The sequence below is a fragment of the Podarcis cretensis genome, assembly GCF_951804945.1.
Source record: "Podarcis cretensis genome assembly, chromosome: 12".
NCBI classification, from domain to species: Eukaryota; Metazoa; Chordata; class Lepidosauria; order Squamata; family Lacertidae; genus Podarcis; species Podarcis cretensis.
This window is the reverse complement of record NC_137181.1, coordinates 50142677-50157516: the sequence shown is the minus strand read 5'-3', so window position 1 is coordinate 50157516 and position 14840 is coordinate 50142677. Positions and strand designations below refer to the sequence as shown.

General features: G+C 42.1%; 1 protein-coding gene across 7 annotated transcripts in view; it reads left to right on the top strand.

Moving 5' to 3' along the window:
* MYRIP (myosin VIIA and Rab interacting protein) overlaps positions 1-14840 on the top strand; it is a 159387-nt gene that overhangs the window by 65586 nt on the left and 78961 nt on the right. The window lies entirely within an intron of this gene.

Sequence of the window (14840 nt, the reverse complement as noted above, 5' to 3'; positions counted from 1 at the left end):
TGGCTGTCTTATCCATGACCTTTATAAACCTCTCCAGGAGTCTTTTTTTAAGTTGAAGAGCAGGATAAAAATCTGTCACATAAATAAAATAAAACTATTTGCCTTAGCACCAGGTTAATGGACAGAGCCTCCTGCCTCTCACAAGTCAGTGAGGAGATCCTGAGGCTTTCAAGTTTGGTTGTGACGGATTAGCAAGGAGGAAGCCAGAGAATGGGGAAATAGTCTGGCAAAGGGTAGAGAGTTTTTCTTTTCTTTGACCGGGTTCCTACTTCATACTGGTAACACTTCTTTACAAGAAATATATTTTGTTAAATGTCAAGTTGAACCTACGTGGTCCGAAGTAAGCATCACTAAGTAAGCACAACTGGAACTCACCCATAGGCAACTGTGCATAGAATCTCAGTCATGCTGCTCTTCATAAACTAGGCATGTACCATTATGTACAGTATATGCACTGCCGGCACTTTTATTCTCCTGCTAGAGGCTGTCCTGATGAGCACCAAACTTCAAATTTCCCCTCAGCTCCATTGCTTTCTTCTCACTGTTCAGCAGATAATAGGAAAGAAGAAAGGGGATACCTGATTTGCCCTCCATTGTGGGTGGGCAGAGCATGGAAGGAACCCATTAATGCAGCAGTAAACACCCAGCCTGTAAGGCACTTGCCAATTTCCAGATCAGTGTCCTCTTCATATGCAACCCTAGCCAGTGGAAGATTTCTCCAATCCCACGCAGCCAGAGTCCTGCACACTCACTCAGGTTGTGAGATTATGGGAAGAGCTGAGAAATTGCTGCTTCAAAGAATATGTGAATAAGCTGTGTGACGATGTGAAGACATAATATGCTGTCTAGGGCTTTGAATAGCAGTTTACGTCTATCAACGTACATGTACCTTGGAAAGCTGAGCAGTGAAAAAGTGTGATAATAAAAGGCTAAGTACTTTGGCACAGCACAGGTCTCAATTCTACTTTGGTTGCACAGAACATTTTCTAAAAGCAGTTGCATAATCTGATGAAGTTTCTTTACTAAATTAATAGAAGATAGGTAATTCTTGTAGATTACTCCTTTGCAACATTATTTCTGAGAGGCCTCTAAGTAACCTTGACAGAGTTAAGCACAGAATTAAAATGGAGCGGAACAAGAACTATAGAAAGGTATGACTTGGAATGAAAATTCCAAGGCTACCTTAATGGTTTGCAGTGGGAAAACAGCATGTGGGTGTTTTCTGAACACCATTAGCTTATCTGCAGCACTTACTGATTGCAAATGCCATGGTAATCTATTTAGTTTTACAGCATCTACCAGCTGGGTAGAAAGCCACTGCCAGCAGTTCTTCTACTGGGGAATAACCTACAGATAGTCCCAAAATGGGTATTTTAGGGTAGCACTGGGGCTCCAGCAGCTTCAGATCTATGGGATCCTTTGGATCTTCAGCCAAAAGATGAAAACAACACTAAAGTCTATATGCTTAAACATAGCAATAATCTTTTGTGTAAAGGTCTCGAGTACAAAATGCCTTCCCGCCCCCCACAAAAGAAAGCTACTGAAGCTACTGAGTCAGTTGAGTTCTATGCATGTCTACTTGCAGGGGTGGACCTCGGTAATATAGTGCCCTGTGTGAGAGCATGACTCTCCCCAACCCTCATGGTGCCTTCCTGGTTAAGGGAGGGAAGGAGCCTGAGGTTCCCTTTTCTTGATGCATGTGATGATCAACTTATTTGCACAGGAAGTCTCTGCCTGTGTGCACCACAGCTATCAGACGGAAGCTACCAGAATCCAGCCTGTGGAAAGGAGAAGTGGATTTCAGACGGCATCCCAAATGTTTGTTGGTATCTGGATGAAGGTTCCGCTGAGCCATTTCCATAATGGCACTGGATAAGCTCTGCACCTCTAGCTAATAAAAGTTAATAGAATTAATAATTGGAAGCAAATTAAAAAGTAACTTGGACGGGCAACAGTAGCATCTGTGCTTAGAATGTGTGAAAGATCCATGAAAAGCTTCATTTAAATGGTTCTCCACAGAAGGAAGGTTAGCACATATATATTCAGTTTCATAATAGTGCTTGGATATTTATGCATTTATACTTTGGATACCTGCATTTCTAGAAGAAAATTTTGGCATCACTCATAAGGGAATGGTGCTACAGAAACTGAGATAGTACCACAGATTAATTGCTCCACTGCATGGGATTGTAATCTCTTGACCCAATAGTTGGCAATGGCAATGGTTTTCAAGGGAGAAATCTTGACTTGCCTTAGTCAATTGTTTCTAATTAAGTATTACTCTTGCAAAAAAAATTGCTTTGGTTCTTAATGCCTGTCATTGGCAATTCCATACTGATCATGGCATCCAGTGGAGTCCAAGAAGAGAGAACTCAGTCCCTGTTTACCATAACAGTTGATGAAGACTCGTCCCCTTTGCACCCTCTGTGTGTATGTAGGCATTGAGCATTTGGCAGAATGGCAGGTCTCTTCCCACCTTCCAAATCTCCACCCAGCACTTCCCTGCTGCCTGATGTAAGTTACTTTTGCTCCAGAGCAAAAACAACTTGTATCTAGACATACATTATTATTTATTCTCCATTAAATTTTGCAGACATTTATTATCATTGATTACATTTGCAGATGTCTCCCACATAACTAATACCAGGGTAGTTTGCAGACAATATAGAATATACAAAGGATTAAAACAGAGCAATGACAAGACAGAAATCAAGTCATAGCCTATTAAAACCACAACAGCCCACAGACTATCTAAAGTATCACTGATACAAAGACAACCAGTACCAAATGCCCATCAGAATCATACCATTACAGTATGTAGAACAGGTCACCTTTCCTACCGCCAGTATTTTGAGTTTCTCTTGCTCTGAGGACTCTGAACTTCTCAGGACCCAGAAACTAAGAACTAGGACAGTGGTGGCGAACCTTTTCGAGACCAAGTGCCCAAACCGCAGCCAAAACCCCCGGATTTGCTGAGCTTTTTTTGGGTGGTGACCTTGTAGGAGCAGCCACCGTTTGCTGTGTCCCCGCCAGTGAAGCTGAAGGCCCGCCCCAGCCGGGGACCCCGCTCCAAGCACGCTGCCCAAAGTTCTGCCATGTGGGCCGACTGGGCTTCTGAGGTATCTTGCTTCCCAGGAGGAGGCCCAGGACCCTGTATAGGCTCCGCTGTTTCACTGCGGTGGCAAGACGTGGCTCAGGCTAGGGGCTGGGTGGTGCTCCGGTGGGGCCCCAGAACTTGGATGGGAGCCACGTCTTTGCAGCGCTCCGAAGTACGGGTTGTGCTCCAGGCAGGTTCCCAGGCACGGCACAGCCCCACTCTGTGGCTTGCTGCTGCTCAGTAAAGATGGTGCACAGCGGTCAGTGACGCTTCCCAACTTGGCACGGCAGCTGGGGCTGGAGCCGCCGGAGACCAGCTGCGCACGGCCTGCTTGGGGAGCTGCCCCATGAGCGCCCGGCTGGTGGAGGAGTGGCCGCGCCGGCAGGAAACAGTGGCGGAGGGGGCAGGGCTCTTCTTCGGCAGTGGCTGCCTCCACTCAGATGTGTCAGTAGTGCGTGTGCCACCAGAGAGGGCTCTGCGTGCCCACCCTGGCACATGTGCCATAGGTTCACCACCACTGAACTAGGATAATCAGGTTCCTTGGGCAAATAACTCCTGGCTAACTACCTTGCAGTGGAATTCTATACATGCCTTCTCAGAAGTAAGCCTCACTGGGGTTAGTGGGGCTAAGTGCCTGAATTGAATTGGCCCTATATTGATATGAATGGGATTGTGTTGTTAATAGTCTCTATATCACCATGGAGGTGTTCACTTGTTTAGAAACTCTTGACACCCCCCAGCACCTCTGCATAACTAAGCTGTTAGCATTTCCTGAGTTTCCTTCCTCTAAGCAGATGTTCAGAATATGAAACAACAGAAGGTACCTAAAAAGCACAGAGCCTTCTGGAAAATAAACTGCAATTAAGAAGCAGCTTTACCGTTTGTTTTGTTTTGTTTTATGTTACTTGCTTGGGGCAGTAAAAGTGTGCAAATCAGTTGCTGTGCTGGTAGAACTCACTTGTGCTTGCACCCAGCTTTTTAAACAGCAGTGGTTTGCTTCCATATTAACTGGCAGTAAAGCCACTGGTGACTTATGTGAAGCAATATTATTGTCACAGTCACCCCAATCTCTCCGCAGTGAGATTTCACAGGTTCCAGTGCATACCCAGAGTTCAATTTCCTTGGAATGAACGGCAGTGGAGACTGTGGTGTCTTTAGAATATGTGGTTTTATTTACACATATATACAACCTGAGCATTTTCTATTGTCACATTCCAAAGCACTTTAGATTCAACCAAAGGCTTACACATGCCAGTTAAATTGGGGTTTTTTATCGAACATCAGCCCCATCCTCTCTGTGCTGCATAGCAAACTTATTTTGAAACTTTAGGAAGACTTAAAAACAAAACAAAAAAACACATTTGCTATGCAGATTTTGATTTGAGAAATTAAAGTATAAAGTACCTTTGGGCAAGAAACTAGCGCAATGTGATTATTTGCATCCTGGTCTACATCTTTTATTTATGTATTTATTTACTTCTTCACCCTTCAAATCATTTCCTGCAGCGACTTTTAATGCACTTCAGAGCGGAATTTACAGCAGTATTGATGGCAACTCTCATTATCCTGCCTTCTTAACTATGTCATTTATATAACTTTGTACTTCTATAATCTGGTGTAATTTATAAAGTCAAAAAGGGCTGAATATGGTGATGGTCACATATGCTCCAACTGTCCCTGTTAGACTACAGGTCATTCTATCCCATTATTGTCTACACTAACTGTAGAGAATATTTTAAGGTGTTGAGACCATGGCAATCTTGACATGTTTAAAGATACTGTTTTCTTTATAAATGTTGGCCAATCTTTGTTTGGGGAAGGGAGAGAAGTATTGTTGTTGTTTATTTTTTTTAAAAAAAAAATCCTACACATTAAAAAAGTCACCGACTGGCAGTGGCTCTGCAGAGAATATCGCCAGCCCTACCTACAGATGCTGTGGATTAAACGTAGCCAACTACATCAATGTAACTCCACTTGTTAATAAAATGTGGCGATAGTATTGCAGTTTATACAAAGCAGAGTGGGACAGGTCTATGCAGCACAATGATAAGAGGTTTGCTGTGTCACTGAGCACCAACTATACTTAGCTGTTACTGTATCTTTTGCAATATGGTCTGCCACCATCACCTCTGCGAGAATAATGATTTGGTAGAGCAAGGTATTTTTGGTTGTGGCTCTGACCTTGTGAAATGTACTTCCTAATGAAGCTCATGACTGCCTTTCCTGGAAGAATTTGGAAAGGCATTCTAGATGAGCAACCACTTCAGAACGTTTTACGGAGGAGTTCTGCTGCAATCCTGTTCTCATTTACTTGGGAGTGAGTTTCATGGTATTCGATGGGTCTTACTACTGGGTAGACATTGTTAAGCTTGCAGCCTTAATCTATTTTATTCCTTCTTGTTATTCAGTACGTTTCCAGTATACTAAATGTGTGAGCTGCTTTCAATGCGGAGAGAAGGCAGGGGTGATTTTTTTAAAGAGGTCATTATCACCACAACTGACCATTTATTTTCCTGCATTCGTTATTAAGTTCTGCATAATGCCCATTCTTTGTATGGTGATTTCTTTGGTGAGGATGACCACTGGTACCTGTCTTCTAGCCTTGCAAGCACGATGTATAATGTAACTTTCTTGGCATTTCTTGGATGACCTAATTTGTTCGGAGGCTGACCAAGCAGGAAAGCTGGGTTTTTACCTTATTTAGTTGTTATCATGTGCCTGTTAATCCCTTTCTGCAGTTCACTTTTTTGTTTTGTTTTGTAACAAGCCCAGCATTGAGTTTTGAAAGGAAAAATAGTATTGTATACACTGTCATAATTCAGTGAAAAGTATTAGTCATTAATCCAGGCTTTATAGGCTAGTTACTTTGTCTTGCTCAAGTGGTGTTTTGTGTAAGGGGTCAAAATGGAAAACTATCCTATATGTTTAGTGGTTCTGCTGTTGGATTTTCAGCATCTAACAATGTATATCATTTATCCCCCCAAAACTGCTGAAACCTATCCTGCAATGTATTTTTGTTTGTTTCTGTGTCAAGGCACATCTTCAACCATAAATTGCCAAAGGCCGGATGAGATCTGAGCTGAAAGGCAGCTGAATGTGAACTGAAATGTCCACTCTTGCATTTGATTGTAGAAGAAATTTCTAAGGCAATTGATGAAAAAGCTTAGCTGAGAATTCCCATAGAACATTTCCACCTCCCCTCGACATTAAGTCTTTAGGGTTGCTCATATGGGAGTAGCAGTATGGAATCTGAGAGTGATCTCAGACTTTGATTCCTTGGTAATGTATCTTAGGAGGAAAAGGGTGTCTGCCCATGGTTCCCAAATTGCACCTAGCCCCCCTTCTCTCACTCTGCACTAATGGATACTGTGTATCTGAAGAAGTGTGCATGCACATGAAAGCTCATACCAAGAACTAACTTAGTTGGTCTTTAAGGTGCTACTGGAAGGAATTTTTTTATTTTGTTTTGACAGCAGAGATGAATATTCCATTAAATACATCACCCTGAGAACTAGTTTGGCATCGCTCAAACCATATGATTAATGTACAGATGTTATTTTCCTTAATTACTGTACAACCAGCTTTGTCTTAGAAAATATAAACTTTCCAATAAGGTTAGTATTAGAGGCCAGAATGTAGCACTCAGAAGAAGTAGATGGTTCTATTCTGGAGAGTGGAGTTGATTTCAAAAAGAAAACACTTGTTTTAGCAGGTATCTTTGCCTGCACTAACATTAATATCAGCTTGGCATATCCAAGTCCCTACAGAATGCATTTTGAACATTAGTGTTAGCATATTGGGTATCTGTGCTGCATGCCATATACCCTAGTTTAAAGGTTTCTAAGGAGCCGTTTGTGGATTAGCTATATACCTCACCAATGTTTCTGGATCAAATACCATAAACCTAGAAATGTCCACCCAAAAGTTGGGGACGGGTTTAAGTCGCCCTACCCTACTTCTCTACAGTTCTTATCAGTAGTAGAACTGTGATAAACACTGCAGAAGCCTACAGCCACTGGGCATAATAGTGACCATTATAGGATCACCTACTTTTGGACTATTTGATTAAGCATTTATCAGGAAGGTATATAATGGTTGCACCAAACAAATAATAACTTGGCTTCTTGGAAATCAGTTCTGTGATGAACCTTGGGATGGTAAATCTTGCAGAGGCTCTGATTAGAAATAAGTTACTTGATTTCTGTGCATCAAGAAGAAACTGAATATTTTTATTCTCTTTTCTGGAGGCTGCATTAAAGTTTATCTCTCTCGGTACTGAGCCATATGGAATCTGTAAGGCTTGGCACCTGCCCAGCCAATTTGCTGGTATATTGCACTCAGACTATCAGAGTAGCTCTAGAGATCTCTGTTCCTTTCTATTTGCAAGAAACATGCCAAACCCGAAAGCTATATTTGACAGTGGTTGCTCTCATGTTTCCCCTTCATTTATTTTCAGTTTTTAAGGATGCTTTAATCATTACTCAAATCATGAGATTCACATAATGTCTGTACATTACATAATAAATGCTTTTAGTCTACCACATCACTTGAAATGTTAAACCACTGCTGCAGGACAATTTTATGCTATGAAATGATATAAAAATTCTTGTGTGGCACATCCACTGTGACTCACTATTGTACTGTCAGGGAACTGCCATCGGAAAGACAGGCGGTGGAGGGGCTCTCAGAAGTCAGGAGAGACTCAGAGGCGGAAGGCAGCAGCAGGGGGAGAGTGGGAGATCAGGGAGAGAGAGAGACGAAGGAATGGCTCAGGGAGTCTTCCAGCGATAACAGCGGAGAAGTCTCAGGTCCTCCCATAGGTACACCCACTCCTCGCCGGAAACTGTCGCGCCGAGAATCTAGACGACGTGTTTCCGTCAAGGAGCTTTTATGCTGGAGTAGATTCCGTAAACGCCCACTGTCGGATTCTGCCAGCGACTGAGGGAGCCATGCTTAAGGGCTCCGCTAAAAACAGAGCCTTGCTAAGTTGAGCAAACTCTGAGGGACTAAGCTTTACGCACAAGCAGCTCATCATCCCATCACATGTACCATTGCAAATTATTGGACAAACCTGAACAATTATTGTCCCACCAAATTCACTTATTAATATTTATAGAAATGAATACTTACATAATGCTGCTGGTGGTACTAAGTGTGGCAGCAACAAAACCTGGCTGCAACAGAGGGTGGGTTCTTATCAAATTTTGCACAAGTTGGAAACCCAGGAAAGTTTTGAAAAGCAGTCTTCCCCATTTGCAATATTGGCTGTATTCGCCCAGAGCATTCAGCCTGATTAGTTTGCAGAAGCTTTGTTGGGAGATTATACGATGTCCATTGTCTACTGAGCATTCATTCTGATTTGTTTCTGAGGAGAGGTTGTACAACATCATGTCAAGCAATTGTTATTCCATACTTCCCAGTGCATTCCCAATCACTTTGCTTAATACAAATAGTCTGATTTTTTTATTTTGGAAATAATAATAATAGCTGTTTTTAAACTTATTACAGTAGTCTACTTCCCCAGTGCGCTCCTTGTGGGTAACATGTTGGTGACTAAGACCCCTGCAGCCACCAATATTGTACCCTCTGCTCATTAGCTGAAAGTCTTTAGCCCAAGCCTGGATCTACCCAAATCTGCCCAATTTGTTTCAGAAGTAAGGCTTTATATGAATATGGTACACAACCCTATTAGATTACTGTCAAATTTGATTAAAATCAGCACAGTTTTGAAAGGTTCAGCCCACAATCTTGATTCAAAACGGCATCCAGTGCTATCTCAATCCTTCTCCATCTTTGGAAATTGGCTTATTGGTGCTAAATTGGGTGACAATATCTTCAAAGATGTCCAAATTGTTAGAGTTTGGAACTGTTTGGTTCGTCATCTTGATTCAAAGTGGTCTCCAACCATTTCCACATTTCCAAATGTAGACGAAAAATGGCTGCTCCATCTCTGGAACCCTTGTGACAGTTTGGATGGCAATATTGTGAAAGGCATTTGAATATCTACATATGAGGAGGCAGATGGGTGGGAATATGGACCAACAGACAAACACCTTTCCAAAACAGAGTAGATCATGCATTCAGCATACAAAGGGAGAGGCCTAAGGGCTATCATACACCATTATTTCCTAACAATATCCTCTACTTCTATGGGAAAGCACCAGCCAAAGGAAAAAGGAAAAAATGATGGGGAAAGGAACCTTTTGGATATTGAATTCTTCATAGCCCTATCTATCATTGAACAAAGAGATCCTCAAATCAATATTTCAAACCATAAACTAGAAGTAAGGAGCAAAGAAAAGGGAGCAAAGGAGAAAGAGGAAAAGGAGACAAAGAGGAGGAAGAAATAAAAATTCTATAACTTTAATCCAATGATATGTTGGAGGCCACTTAGCACAAATTAACTTCCCATGTGAACTGCACTCCTTCCATGAACCATGTAACGTTTGAGCAGCATACTTGAGCCGCAGTCTTGTGTGAGTTTGAGGCTAGTCTGTAGCCCAGCATATTGTTGGAAGCCACACTTGGACCATGAGATATTTTAGCCACGGGCATTCAAATAAAACTATAAATCTAAATAAATACTTGTACTTGATTCCATACTAGGTGCTCATGATAAATACCAACATTTTCTAGCAAATGAAGTTGCTGAAGATGTGCGGCTATGGCTTTATTACTTTTTTGAAACTTTTTATTGTATGATAGCAATCTCATTTTCATCTTTGTATGCTGCCCCACTGCCAGAGGGTTCCACAAGGCAATGGAAAGCAAACTCCAGTTTTGACAGTAAATCATAATGAAATGTTGAGGCTCAAGGGAAAATGCATTAAGAGCTATTTGCTTTTAAAATTGTACATCTAATGGAGCATTTTAAACCAGTTTCTACCCCATATAAGAAATAGCCCAAAGATTAGATATATTTATTTCCTCTTGCATTTGTCAGAGTGTGTACTCTGTGCATATATACAGTGCCAGCAAATACTACTATTAGGTTCTGTGTGTTAAGGTGAATTGAACCACCCTGTATTTTGCTTATTCCTGGGTTCAAGCCCCACTTTGGGGAAACAATTCCTGCATTGCAGAGGGTTGAACTAGATGTTCCTAGTGGTCCTAGACCTCATAGGCTATATGATTAGTTTTAACTCTTACTAGTTGCAAACCCTTTTAAATTTAGCCTATTGTTAGTGTGTAGCTTATGAAGTCTGTGTTTATTGATCCCATGTTACATCTTTTAATAAGTATGGTATTTCCCTTTCGAAAGGATAAAATTACTTTTGATTTATCTTGGTTGTCACACTTGAGGTGCCACATTCTGGAGGTTCAAGGTCAAAAGATCTGAAATTGGGTGTCAGGGTTACATGTGTGAATTACCCACTTTATGAGAACAGGAAATATTTCTCCTGGGAAAGCATTCAATCATGCAATTTCCCATCTCCCTTTGAAGTGGAGTCATCCAGGCACAGTTTTAACACCTCATCTGTTGTTTATGTGAACTAGACTTCAGTGTGAATTAATCTCACATGCCATCTCAACATGCAATAAATTACATTAATTTTTGCCCCTGTTGATTTTAAAGGTGAGCTTAATTTAGCAATGTGAAATTAAAAAGCAAACTTTGATCAGTTCATGAAACCAGATGAGACAAATATAAAATAAATATTCGGGGGGGGGGGCATTTTTATTTGTGCAGTCTTTTTAAAACTGAGTAGCGGCAATCACAGTGCGTAATTTGAAATGTTTGTCCAATTTGCATAACTTACCACTTTCCTTGATGCATCTGTTATTCTTTGAACTTTAACAAATATCCCCTCTGTTCTGCTGATTAAATAATAAATCTGGGGAGTTTTAGAAGTAGAGGAAATAAATATTTTATCATTTCAAATGTTGAAGACTTATCTTCTGTTTTATTCCTACAATTCCAACTCTGCACTGTCTAGGGATGTTTTCTAGAAAGTGAGTTTCCACTGTTCATTATTCATTAGGATGCAAGTTGTGTTCCTCTGTTAGAATAAATCCAAATTATGAATAGTGTCATAATGTAACCATAAAACAGCATTGTTATTTCCTTACATTTATTTCCCACCTTTCTTCAGTAGGGAGACCCAAGCACCATACATGTGATTCCATGGCAGTCATCCAAGCACTGAACAGAACTATTTAACTTCTGTTCAGGTGGTAGCTTCTCACTCAGGTGCCTTCACACTATATTACCTGGGACCATGAATTCTATTGCTGCTATGCTCAGTGCATTACGAATGCCAGATTTCCTTCCATGTTTTTCTTAGTGCAATTAGTGCCAGAGACAGATGCAAATAACTTCCGGCTTTCATATTCTCAAAGGGTGCATTGTGTTTTTTTCTCAATTAGCTGGCAACGGAATTAGAACATGGGTTCCTCAGAGTATTTAATACACTGAATTAACAACTAGCAGTGCCCTTGCCAGTTGCCACGATATTTCTGTAAAGCCTACTCACAGATAAGTTCTATACAGTAAACGTTTCTGGCACGTTTAATTAAAGTGTATTTCTCTTAGTCTATTTATCCTAAAAGTTTTTTTTTAGTTTTTTTTAAGTGTAGTGCTTTCAGAATCAGCCGATTCCAAAATCCATATTGGAGCAATACTTTCATTAAGCCAACCAAAATGACACAAAATATTTTGCAAGCTTTTGAGTTATTCAGAATTCTTCATCGGGCTAGATGGTAACCAAAGCGGTGGTAAGGTGGGAGCTGGCTGGACTCTACATCTTGTAAAAGACTTAAGTAGGAATGTGGAAGGAATTTGCACACATTCAAATGAGACCATGTAGGTGTTATGCAGCTGCCAGACTACACCAAATCTGCTTGGGAAGAAGAAACAAAAATATGGCTGATTCCCCATGTCTGGAAATACCTGCCGCAGCTGTTACCCTGGTTTGTATCCTTAGGCAAAAGACACAGGTTCCTTGGTGCGGGGGGGAGGGGGGGGAGGCCTGCTTAAGTCATGCGGTCTAAGCTTGGAGCATTCATCTTAGACCTCCTTGCTGGTAAGGTTAACATGGGTAGAACAAAGGCTTGATAACCCATCCACCCAAGGTGAGGTGAGAGAGACATAACTATGCTGGGCACACCAACTTACTCTATGGTCTTAACCCCTTCATGCATTAATTAGAACTTAGCATGTTGGTTATAATGCGGATGGTTTATCTCATATGGATTTGTTATCACCTCCTGTTTTATGGTATTGTTATGCATTTAAATGTGTTTGTATCCTGCTCTGGGATCTGGCAAACTGTAGACAGACAGACAGATAGCATTACACTAGAAACGTTGAGGTAAACATTTGGCAGGATAGCAGGTAGCATTCTCAGACTAGCTCTCTCCCGTTGTTTGTTGACCTAATGCAGCAAATGGTTGAAATGTTCTGCGAAGGAAAGAGCAGAGGTGTGAATAGATTCTGAGGCTATGAAGATGAAATCAATAATGTCATCAAGGTAATTAAAAAAGAGTGGCTGGGGAAACCCAGCCAGATGGGTGGGGTATAAATAATAAGTTATGATGATTATTACTACTACTACTGCAACTACATTAGAGAGACCAGTTGCTACTTTGTCCCCTTACTGCATTACGTTTCTCAGGGCTTCAGGATGCTTGCTTTGGCAGAGAAGACAGTCCTTTGTTAATCAGCAAGGAGGAAAGTGACTGCCATGTGTAACACAGACTGATAGTGTGGTTTATTAGGCTAGTACTGTGGGAAATATAAAATACAAGTTTTGGAAATTATAAAAGCAGGGGCCACTCAAATGGAAATGAAGGACACCACTAGAGAGCATTAAACAAAAGAGCAATAATATATGACATTATATAAACATTACATAAACTGGCATTAAACCTTTATAACTTCTTTAGAGAATGTAGCTAGGCTCTTTAAAGTTTAATGGCTCACTGCTTCTAGGCTTCTGGAATCTTCAAAGCACATTGCAGTAGACCTCATTTATCCCTCCTCAAGGCATGGGGTGGGGGAGTATTGACTAAAAATAACTATACCTCACAGATTTGTGATTCTAAAACAACATTCCAGTATAGTTTTTAAGAGTTTCTCATTAAATCTAATCCAGGAATAAGGGAGCAATTCAGTTCTGTTTACATTTTAATGCAAAGAAACCTAACTCACACTTCCCCAAGCGAGAAGTGAAGTGAAACACAGTTGTCCTTCAAAATTCACACTTCTCCAAATTTTTGCAATTCAGTACTCCAACCAAATAATGTGTAGAAAAATGAGTATATTGGGGGGAAATGTGCATAGAAAGGCATATGTTAGTGAAAATAGCATTCCAAGATGCATTGTACGTGTGTGTGTGTGCGCGCGTTATGCAAAAATAATGTTGCGGGGAAAGCCACAAATGCTTGCCTCAACTCCTGCAGCCCCTGTTAACTCTTTTGGCTCTGCCCTCCCTTGCCTCATGCATGGGGCAGAAAATCACAAGAGCAGGCGCTGGCAAAAATCACGATGCAGTGAAAACCATGAAGGCAGCCTCTTGCAATGCCTCCTTATTTCAGACATTGTGATGTATCAGTATATTGTGATGTTTAGCTGGTGATATACCATGACGATGAAAACCTGATATTGCCCACCTACACACAAAGCATGTGGGGTGGGTGGGAGGTGCCACAGGGTGTGGTTTTTTTAAGAGATCATCAGCACCAGCTGCCAATTTGAAAATGGATCTTAGAGGAAATGGGAAGGCAACAATGCTATGTAATATAGAGTAGTTCTCTTTGCACATCCTCTGGGTGCCATTTTCAGATGGGAAGCGGACAGCCAGCCTGTTGCCTAGATGGGTAAGCCAACAAGCTTGGGTTGATGAATACTTGGACTAGAACATTCAGGTGAGACAACAACAACAAGCCTGCGAAAGGAAGGGTGATCCTGCCCTTGGGTGGATGGCAGTGCAGCGCAGGAGTGTGGGGCTGCCAAGCAAGCAAAGGAGCAGGCATGGCATTGGCAGGGTAGAGAACCTGGGAATGGCCACCAGGGCAGCATGAATTGGAGAGCCCCCCCCCCCATGAAAGCTTGCCCCAGGGGTCCCTCAAACCTGTAGTACTCGCAGGGCCGTCTTAACCATAGGCACCAGGGGTGCCGGGCACTGGGCTTTCAGGGGTGCCAAGCCAAGAGTCTGGGGCCCAAGAGTTGGGAGTCCAGGGAAGAGCCCGCCCAGTGGTCAAAGCGCTGCGTCAGGCTCTTCTGCTGCGGGCGGCTATGTGCCGTGAGTTCAGGGGTGAGCAAGCAAGCAAGCAAGGCGCTGAGGTGGCCGGCTGGCTCCGACCTCCTGCGCACCTGGGATTGGCGTAGGGCCATAGAGAGGCCCACCCAGCGCACGTTGCTTACACCACAAAGTGCCCGGCTTCACTCAGCCGCCAATGCTGATGCCTCAGGCTGGTTTGCTGTGCTGGGCTCCTTATGTTTCCTGTTTTTTTTTCCTGAGCAGAGATAAGCGTGGTGTCAGCTCTCTAAAAAAGGGTCGAGGACTCTGGGCAACCTGGGGGAGCCTCGGGCGGATTTTTGCACCCCTGCAGTGCATATGCTTAACATGGCCCTGAGTACTCATGCCATACCCTCTGATGAAAATAGGGACATCCTAATGAAAAGCGGGACTTTCCGGGATCAAATCAGAAATCAGGATGGCTTCTGTTAATCTGAGGGACACTTGGAGGGTCTGTCCCTGTGCTACTGAAGACTGGTCCGATTGGTGAATGGAAACGGCAT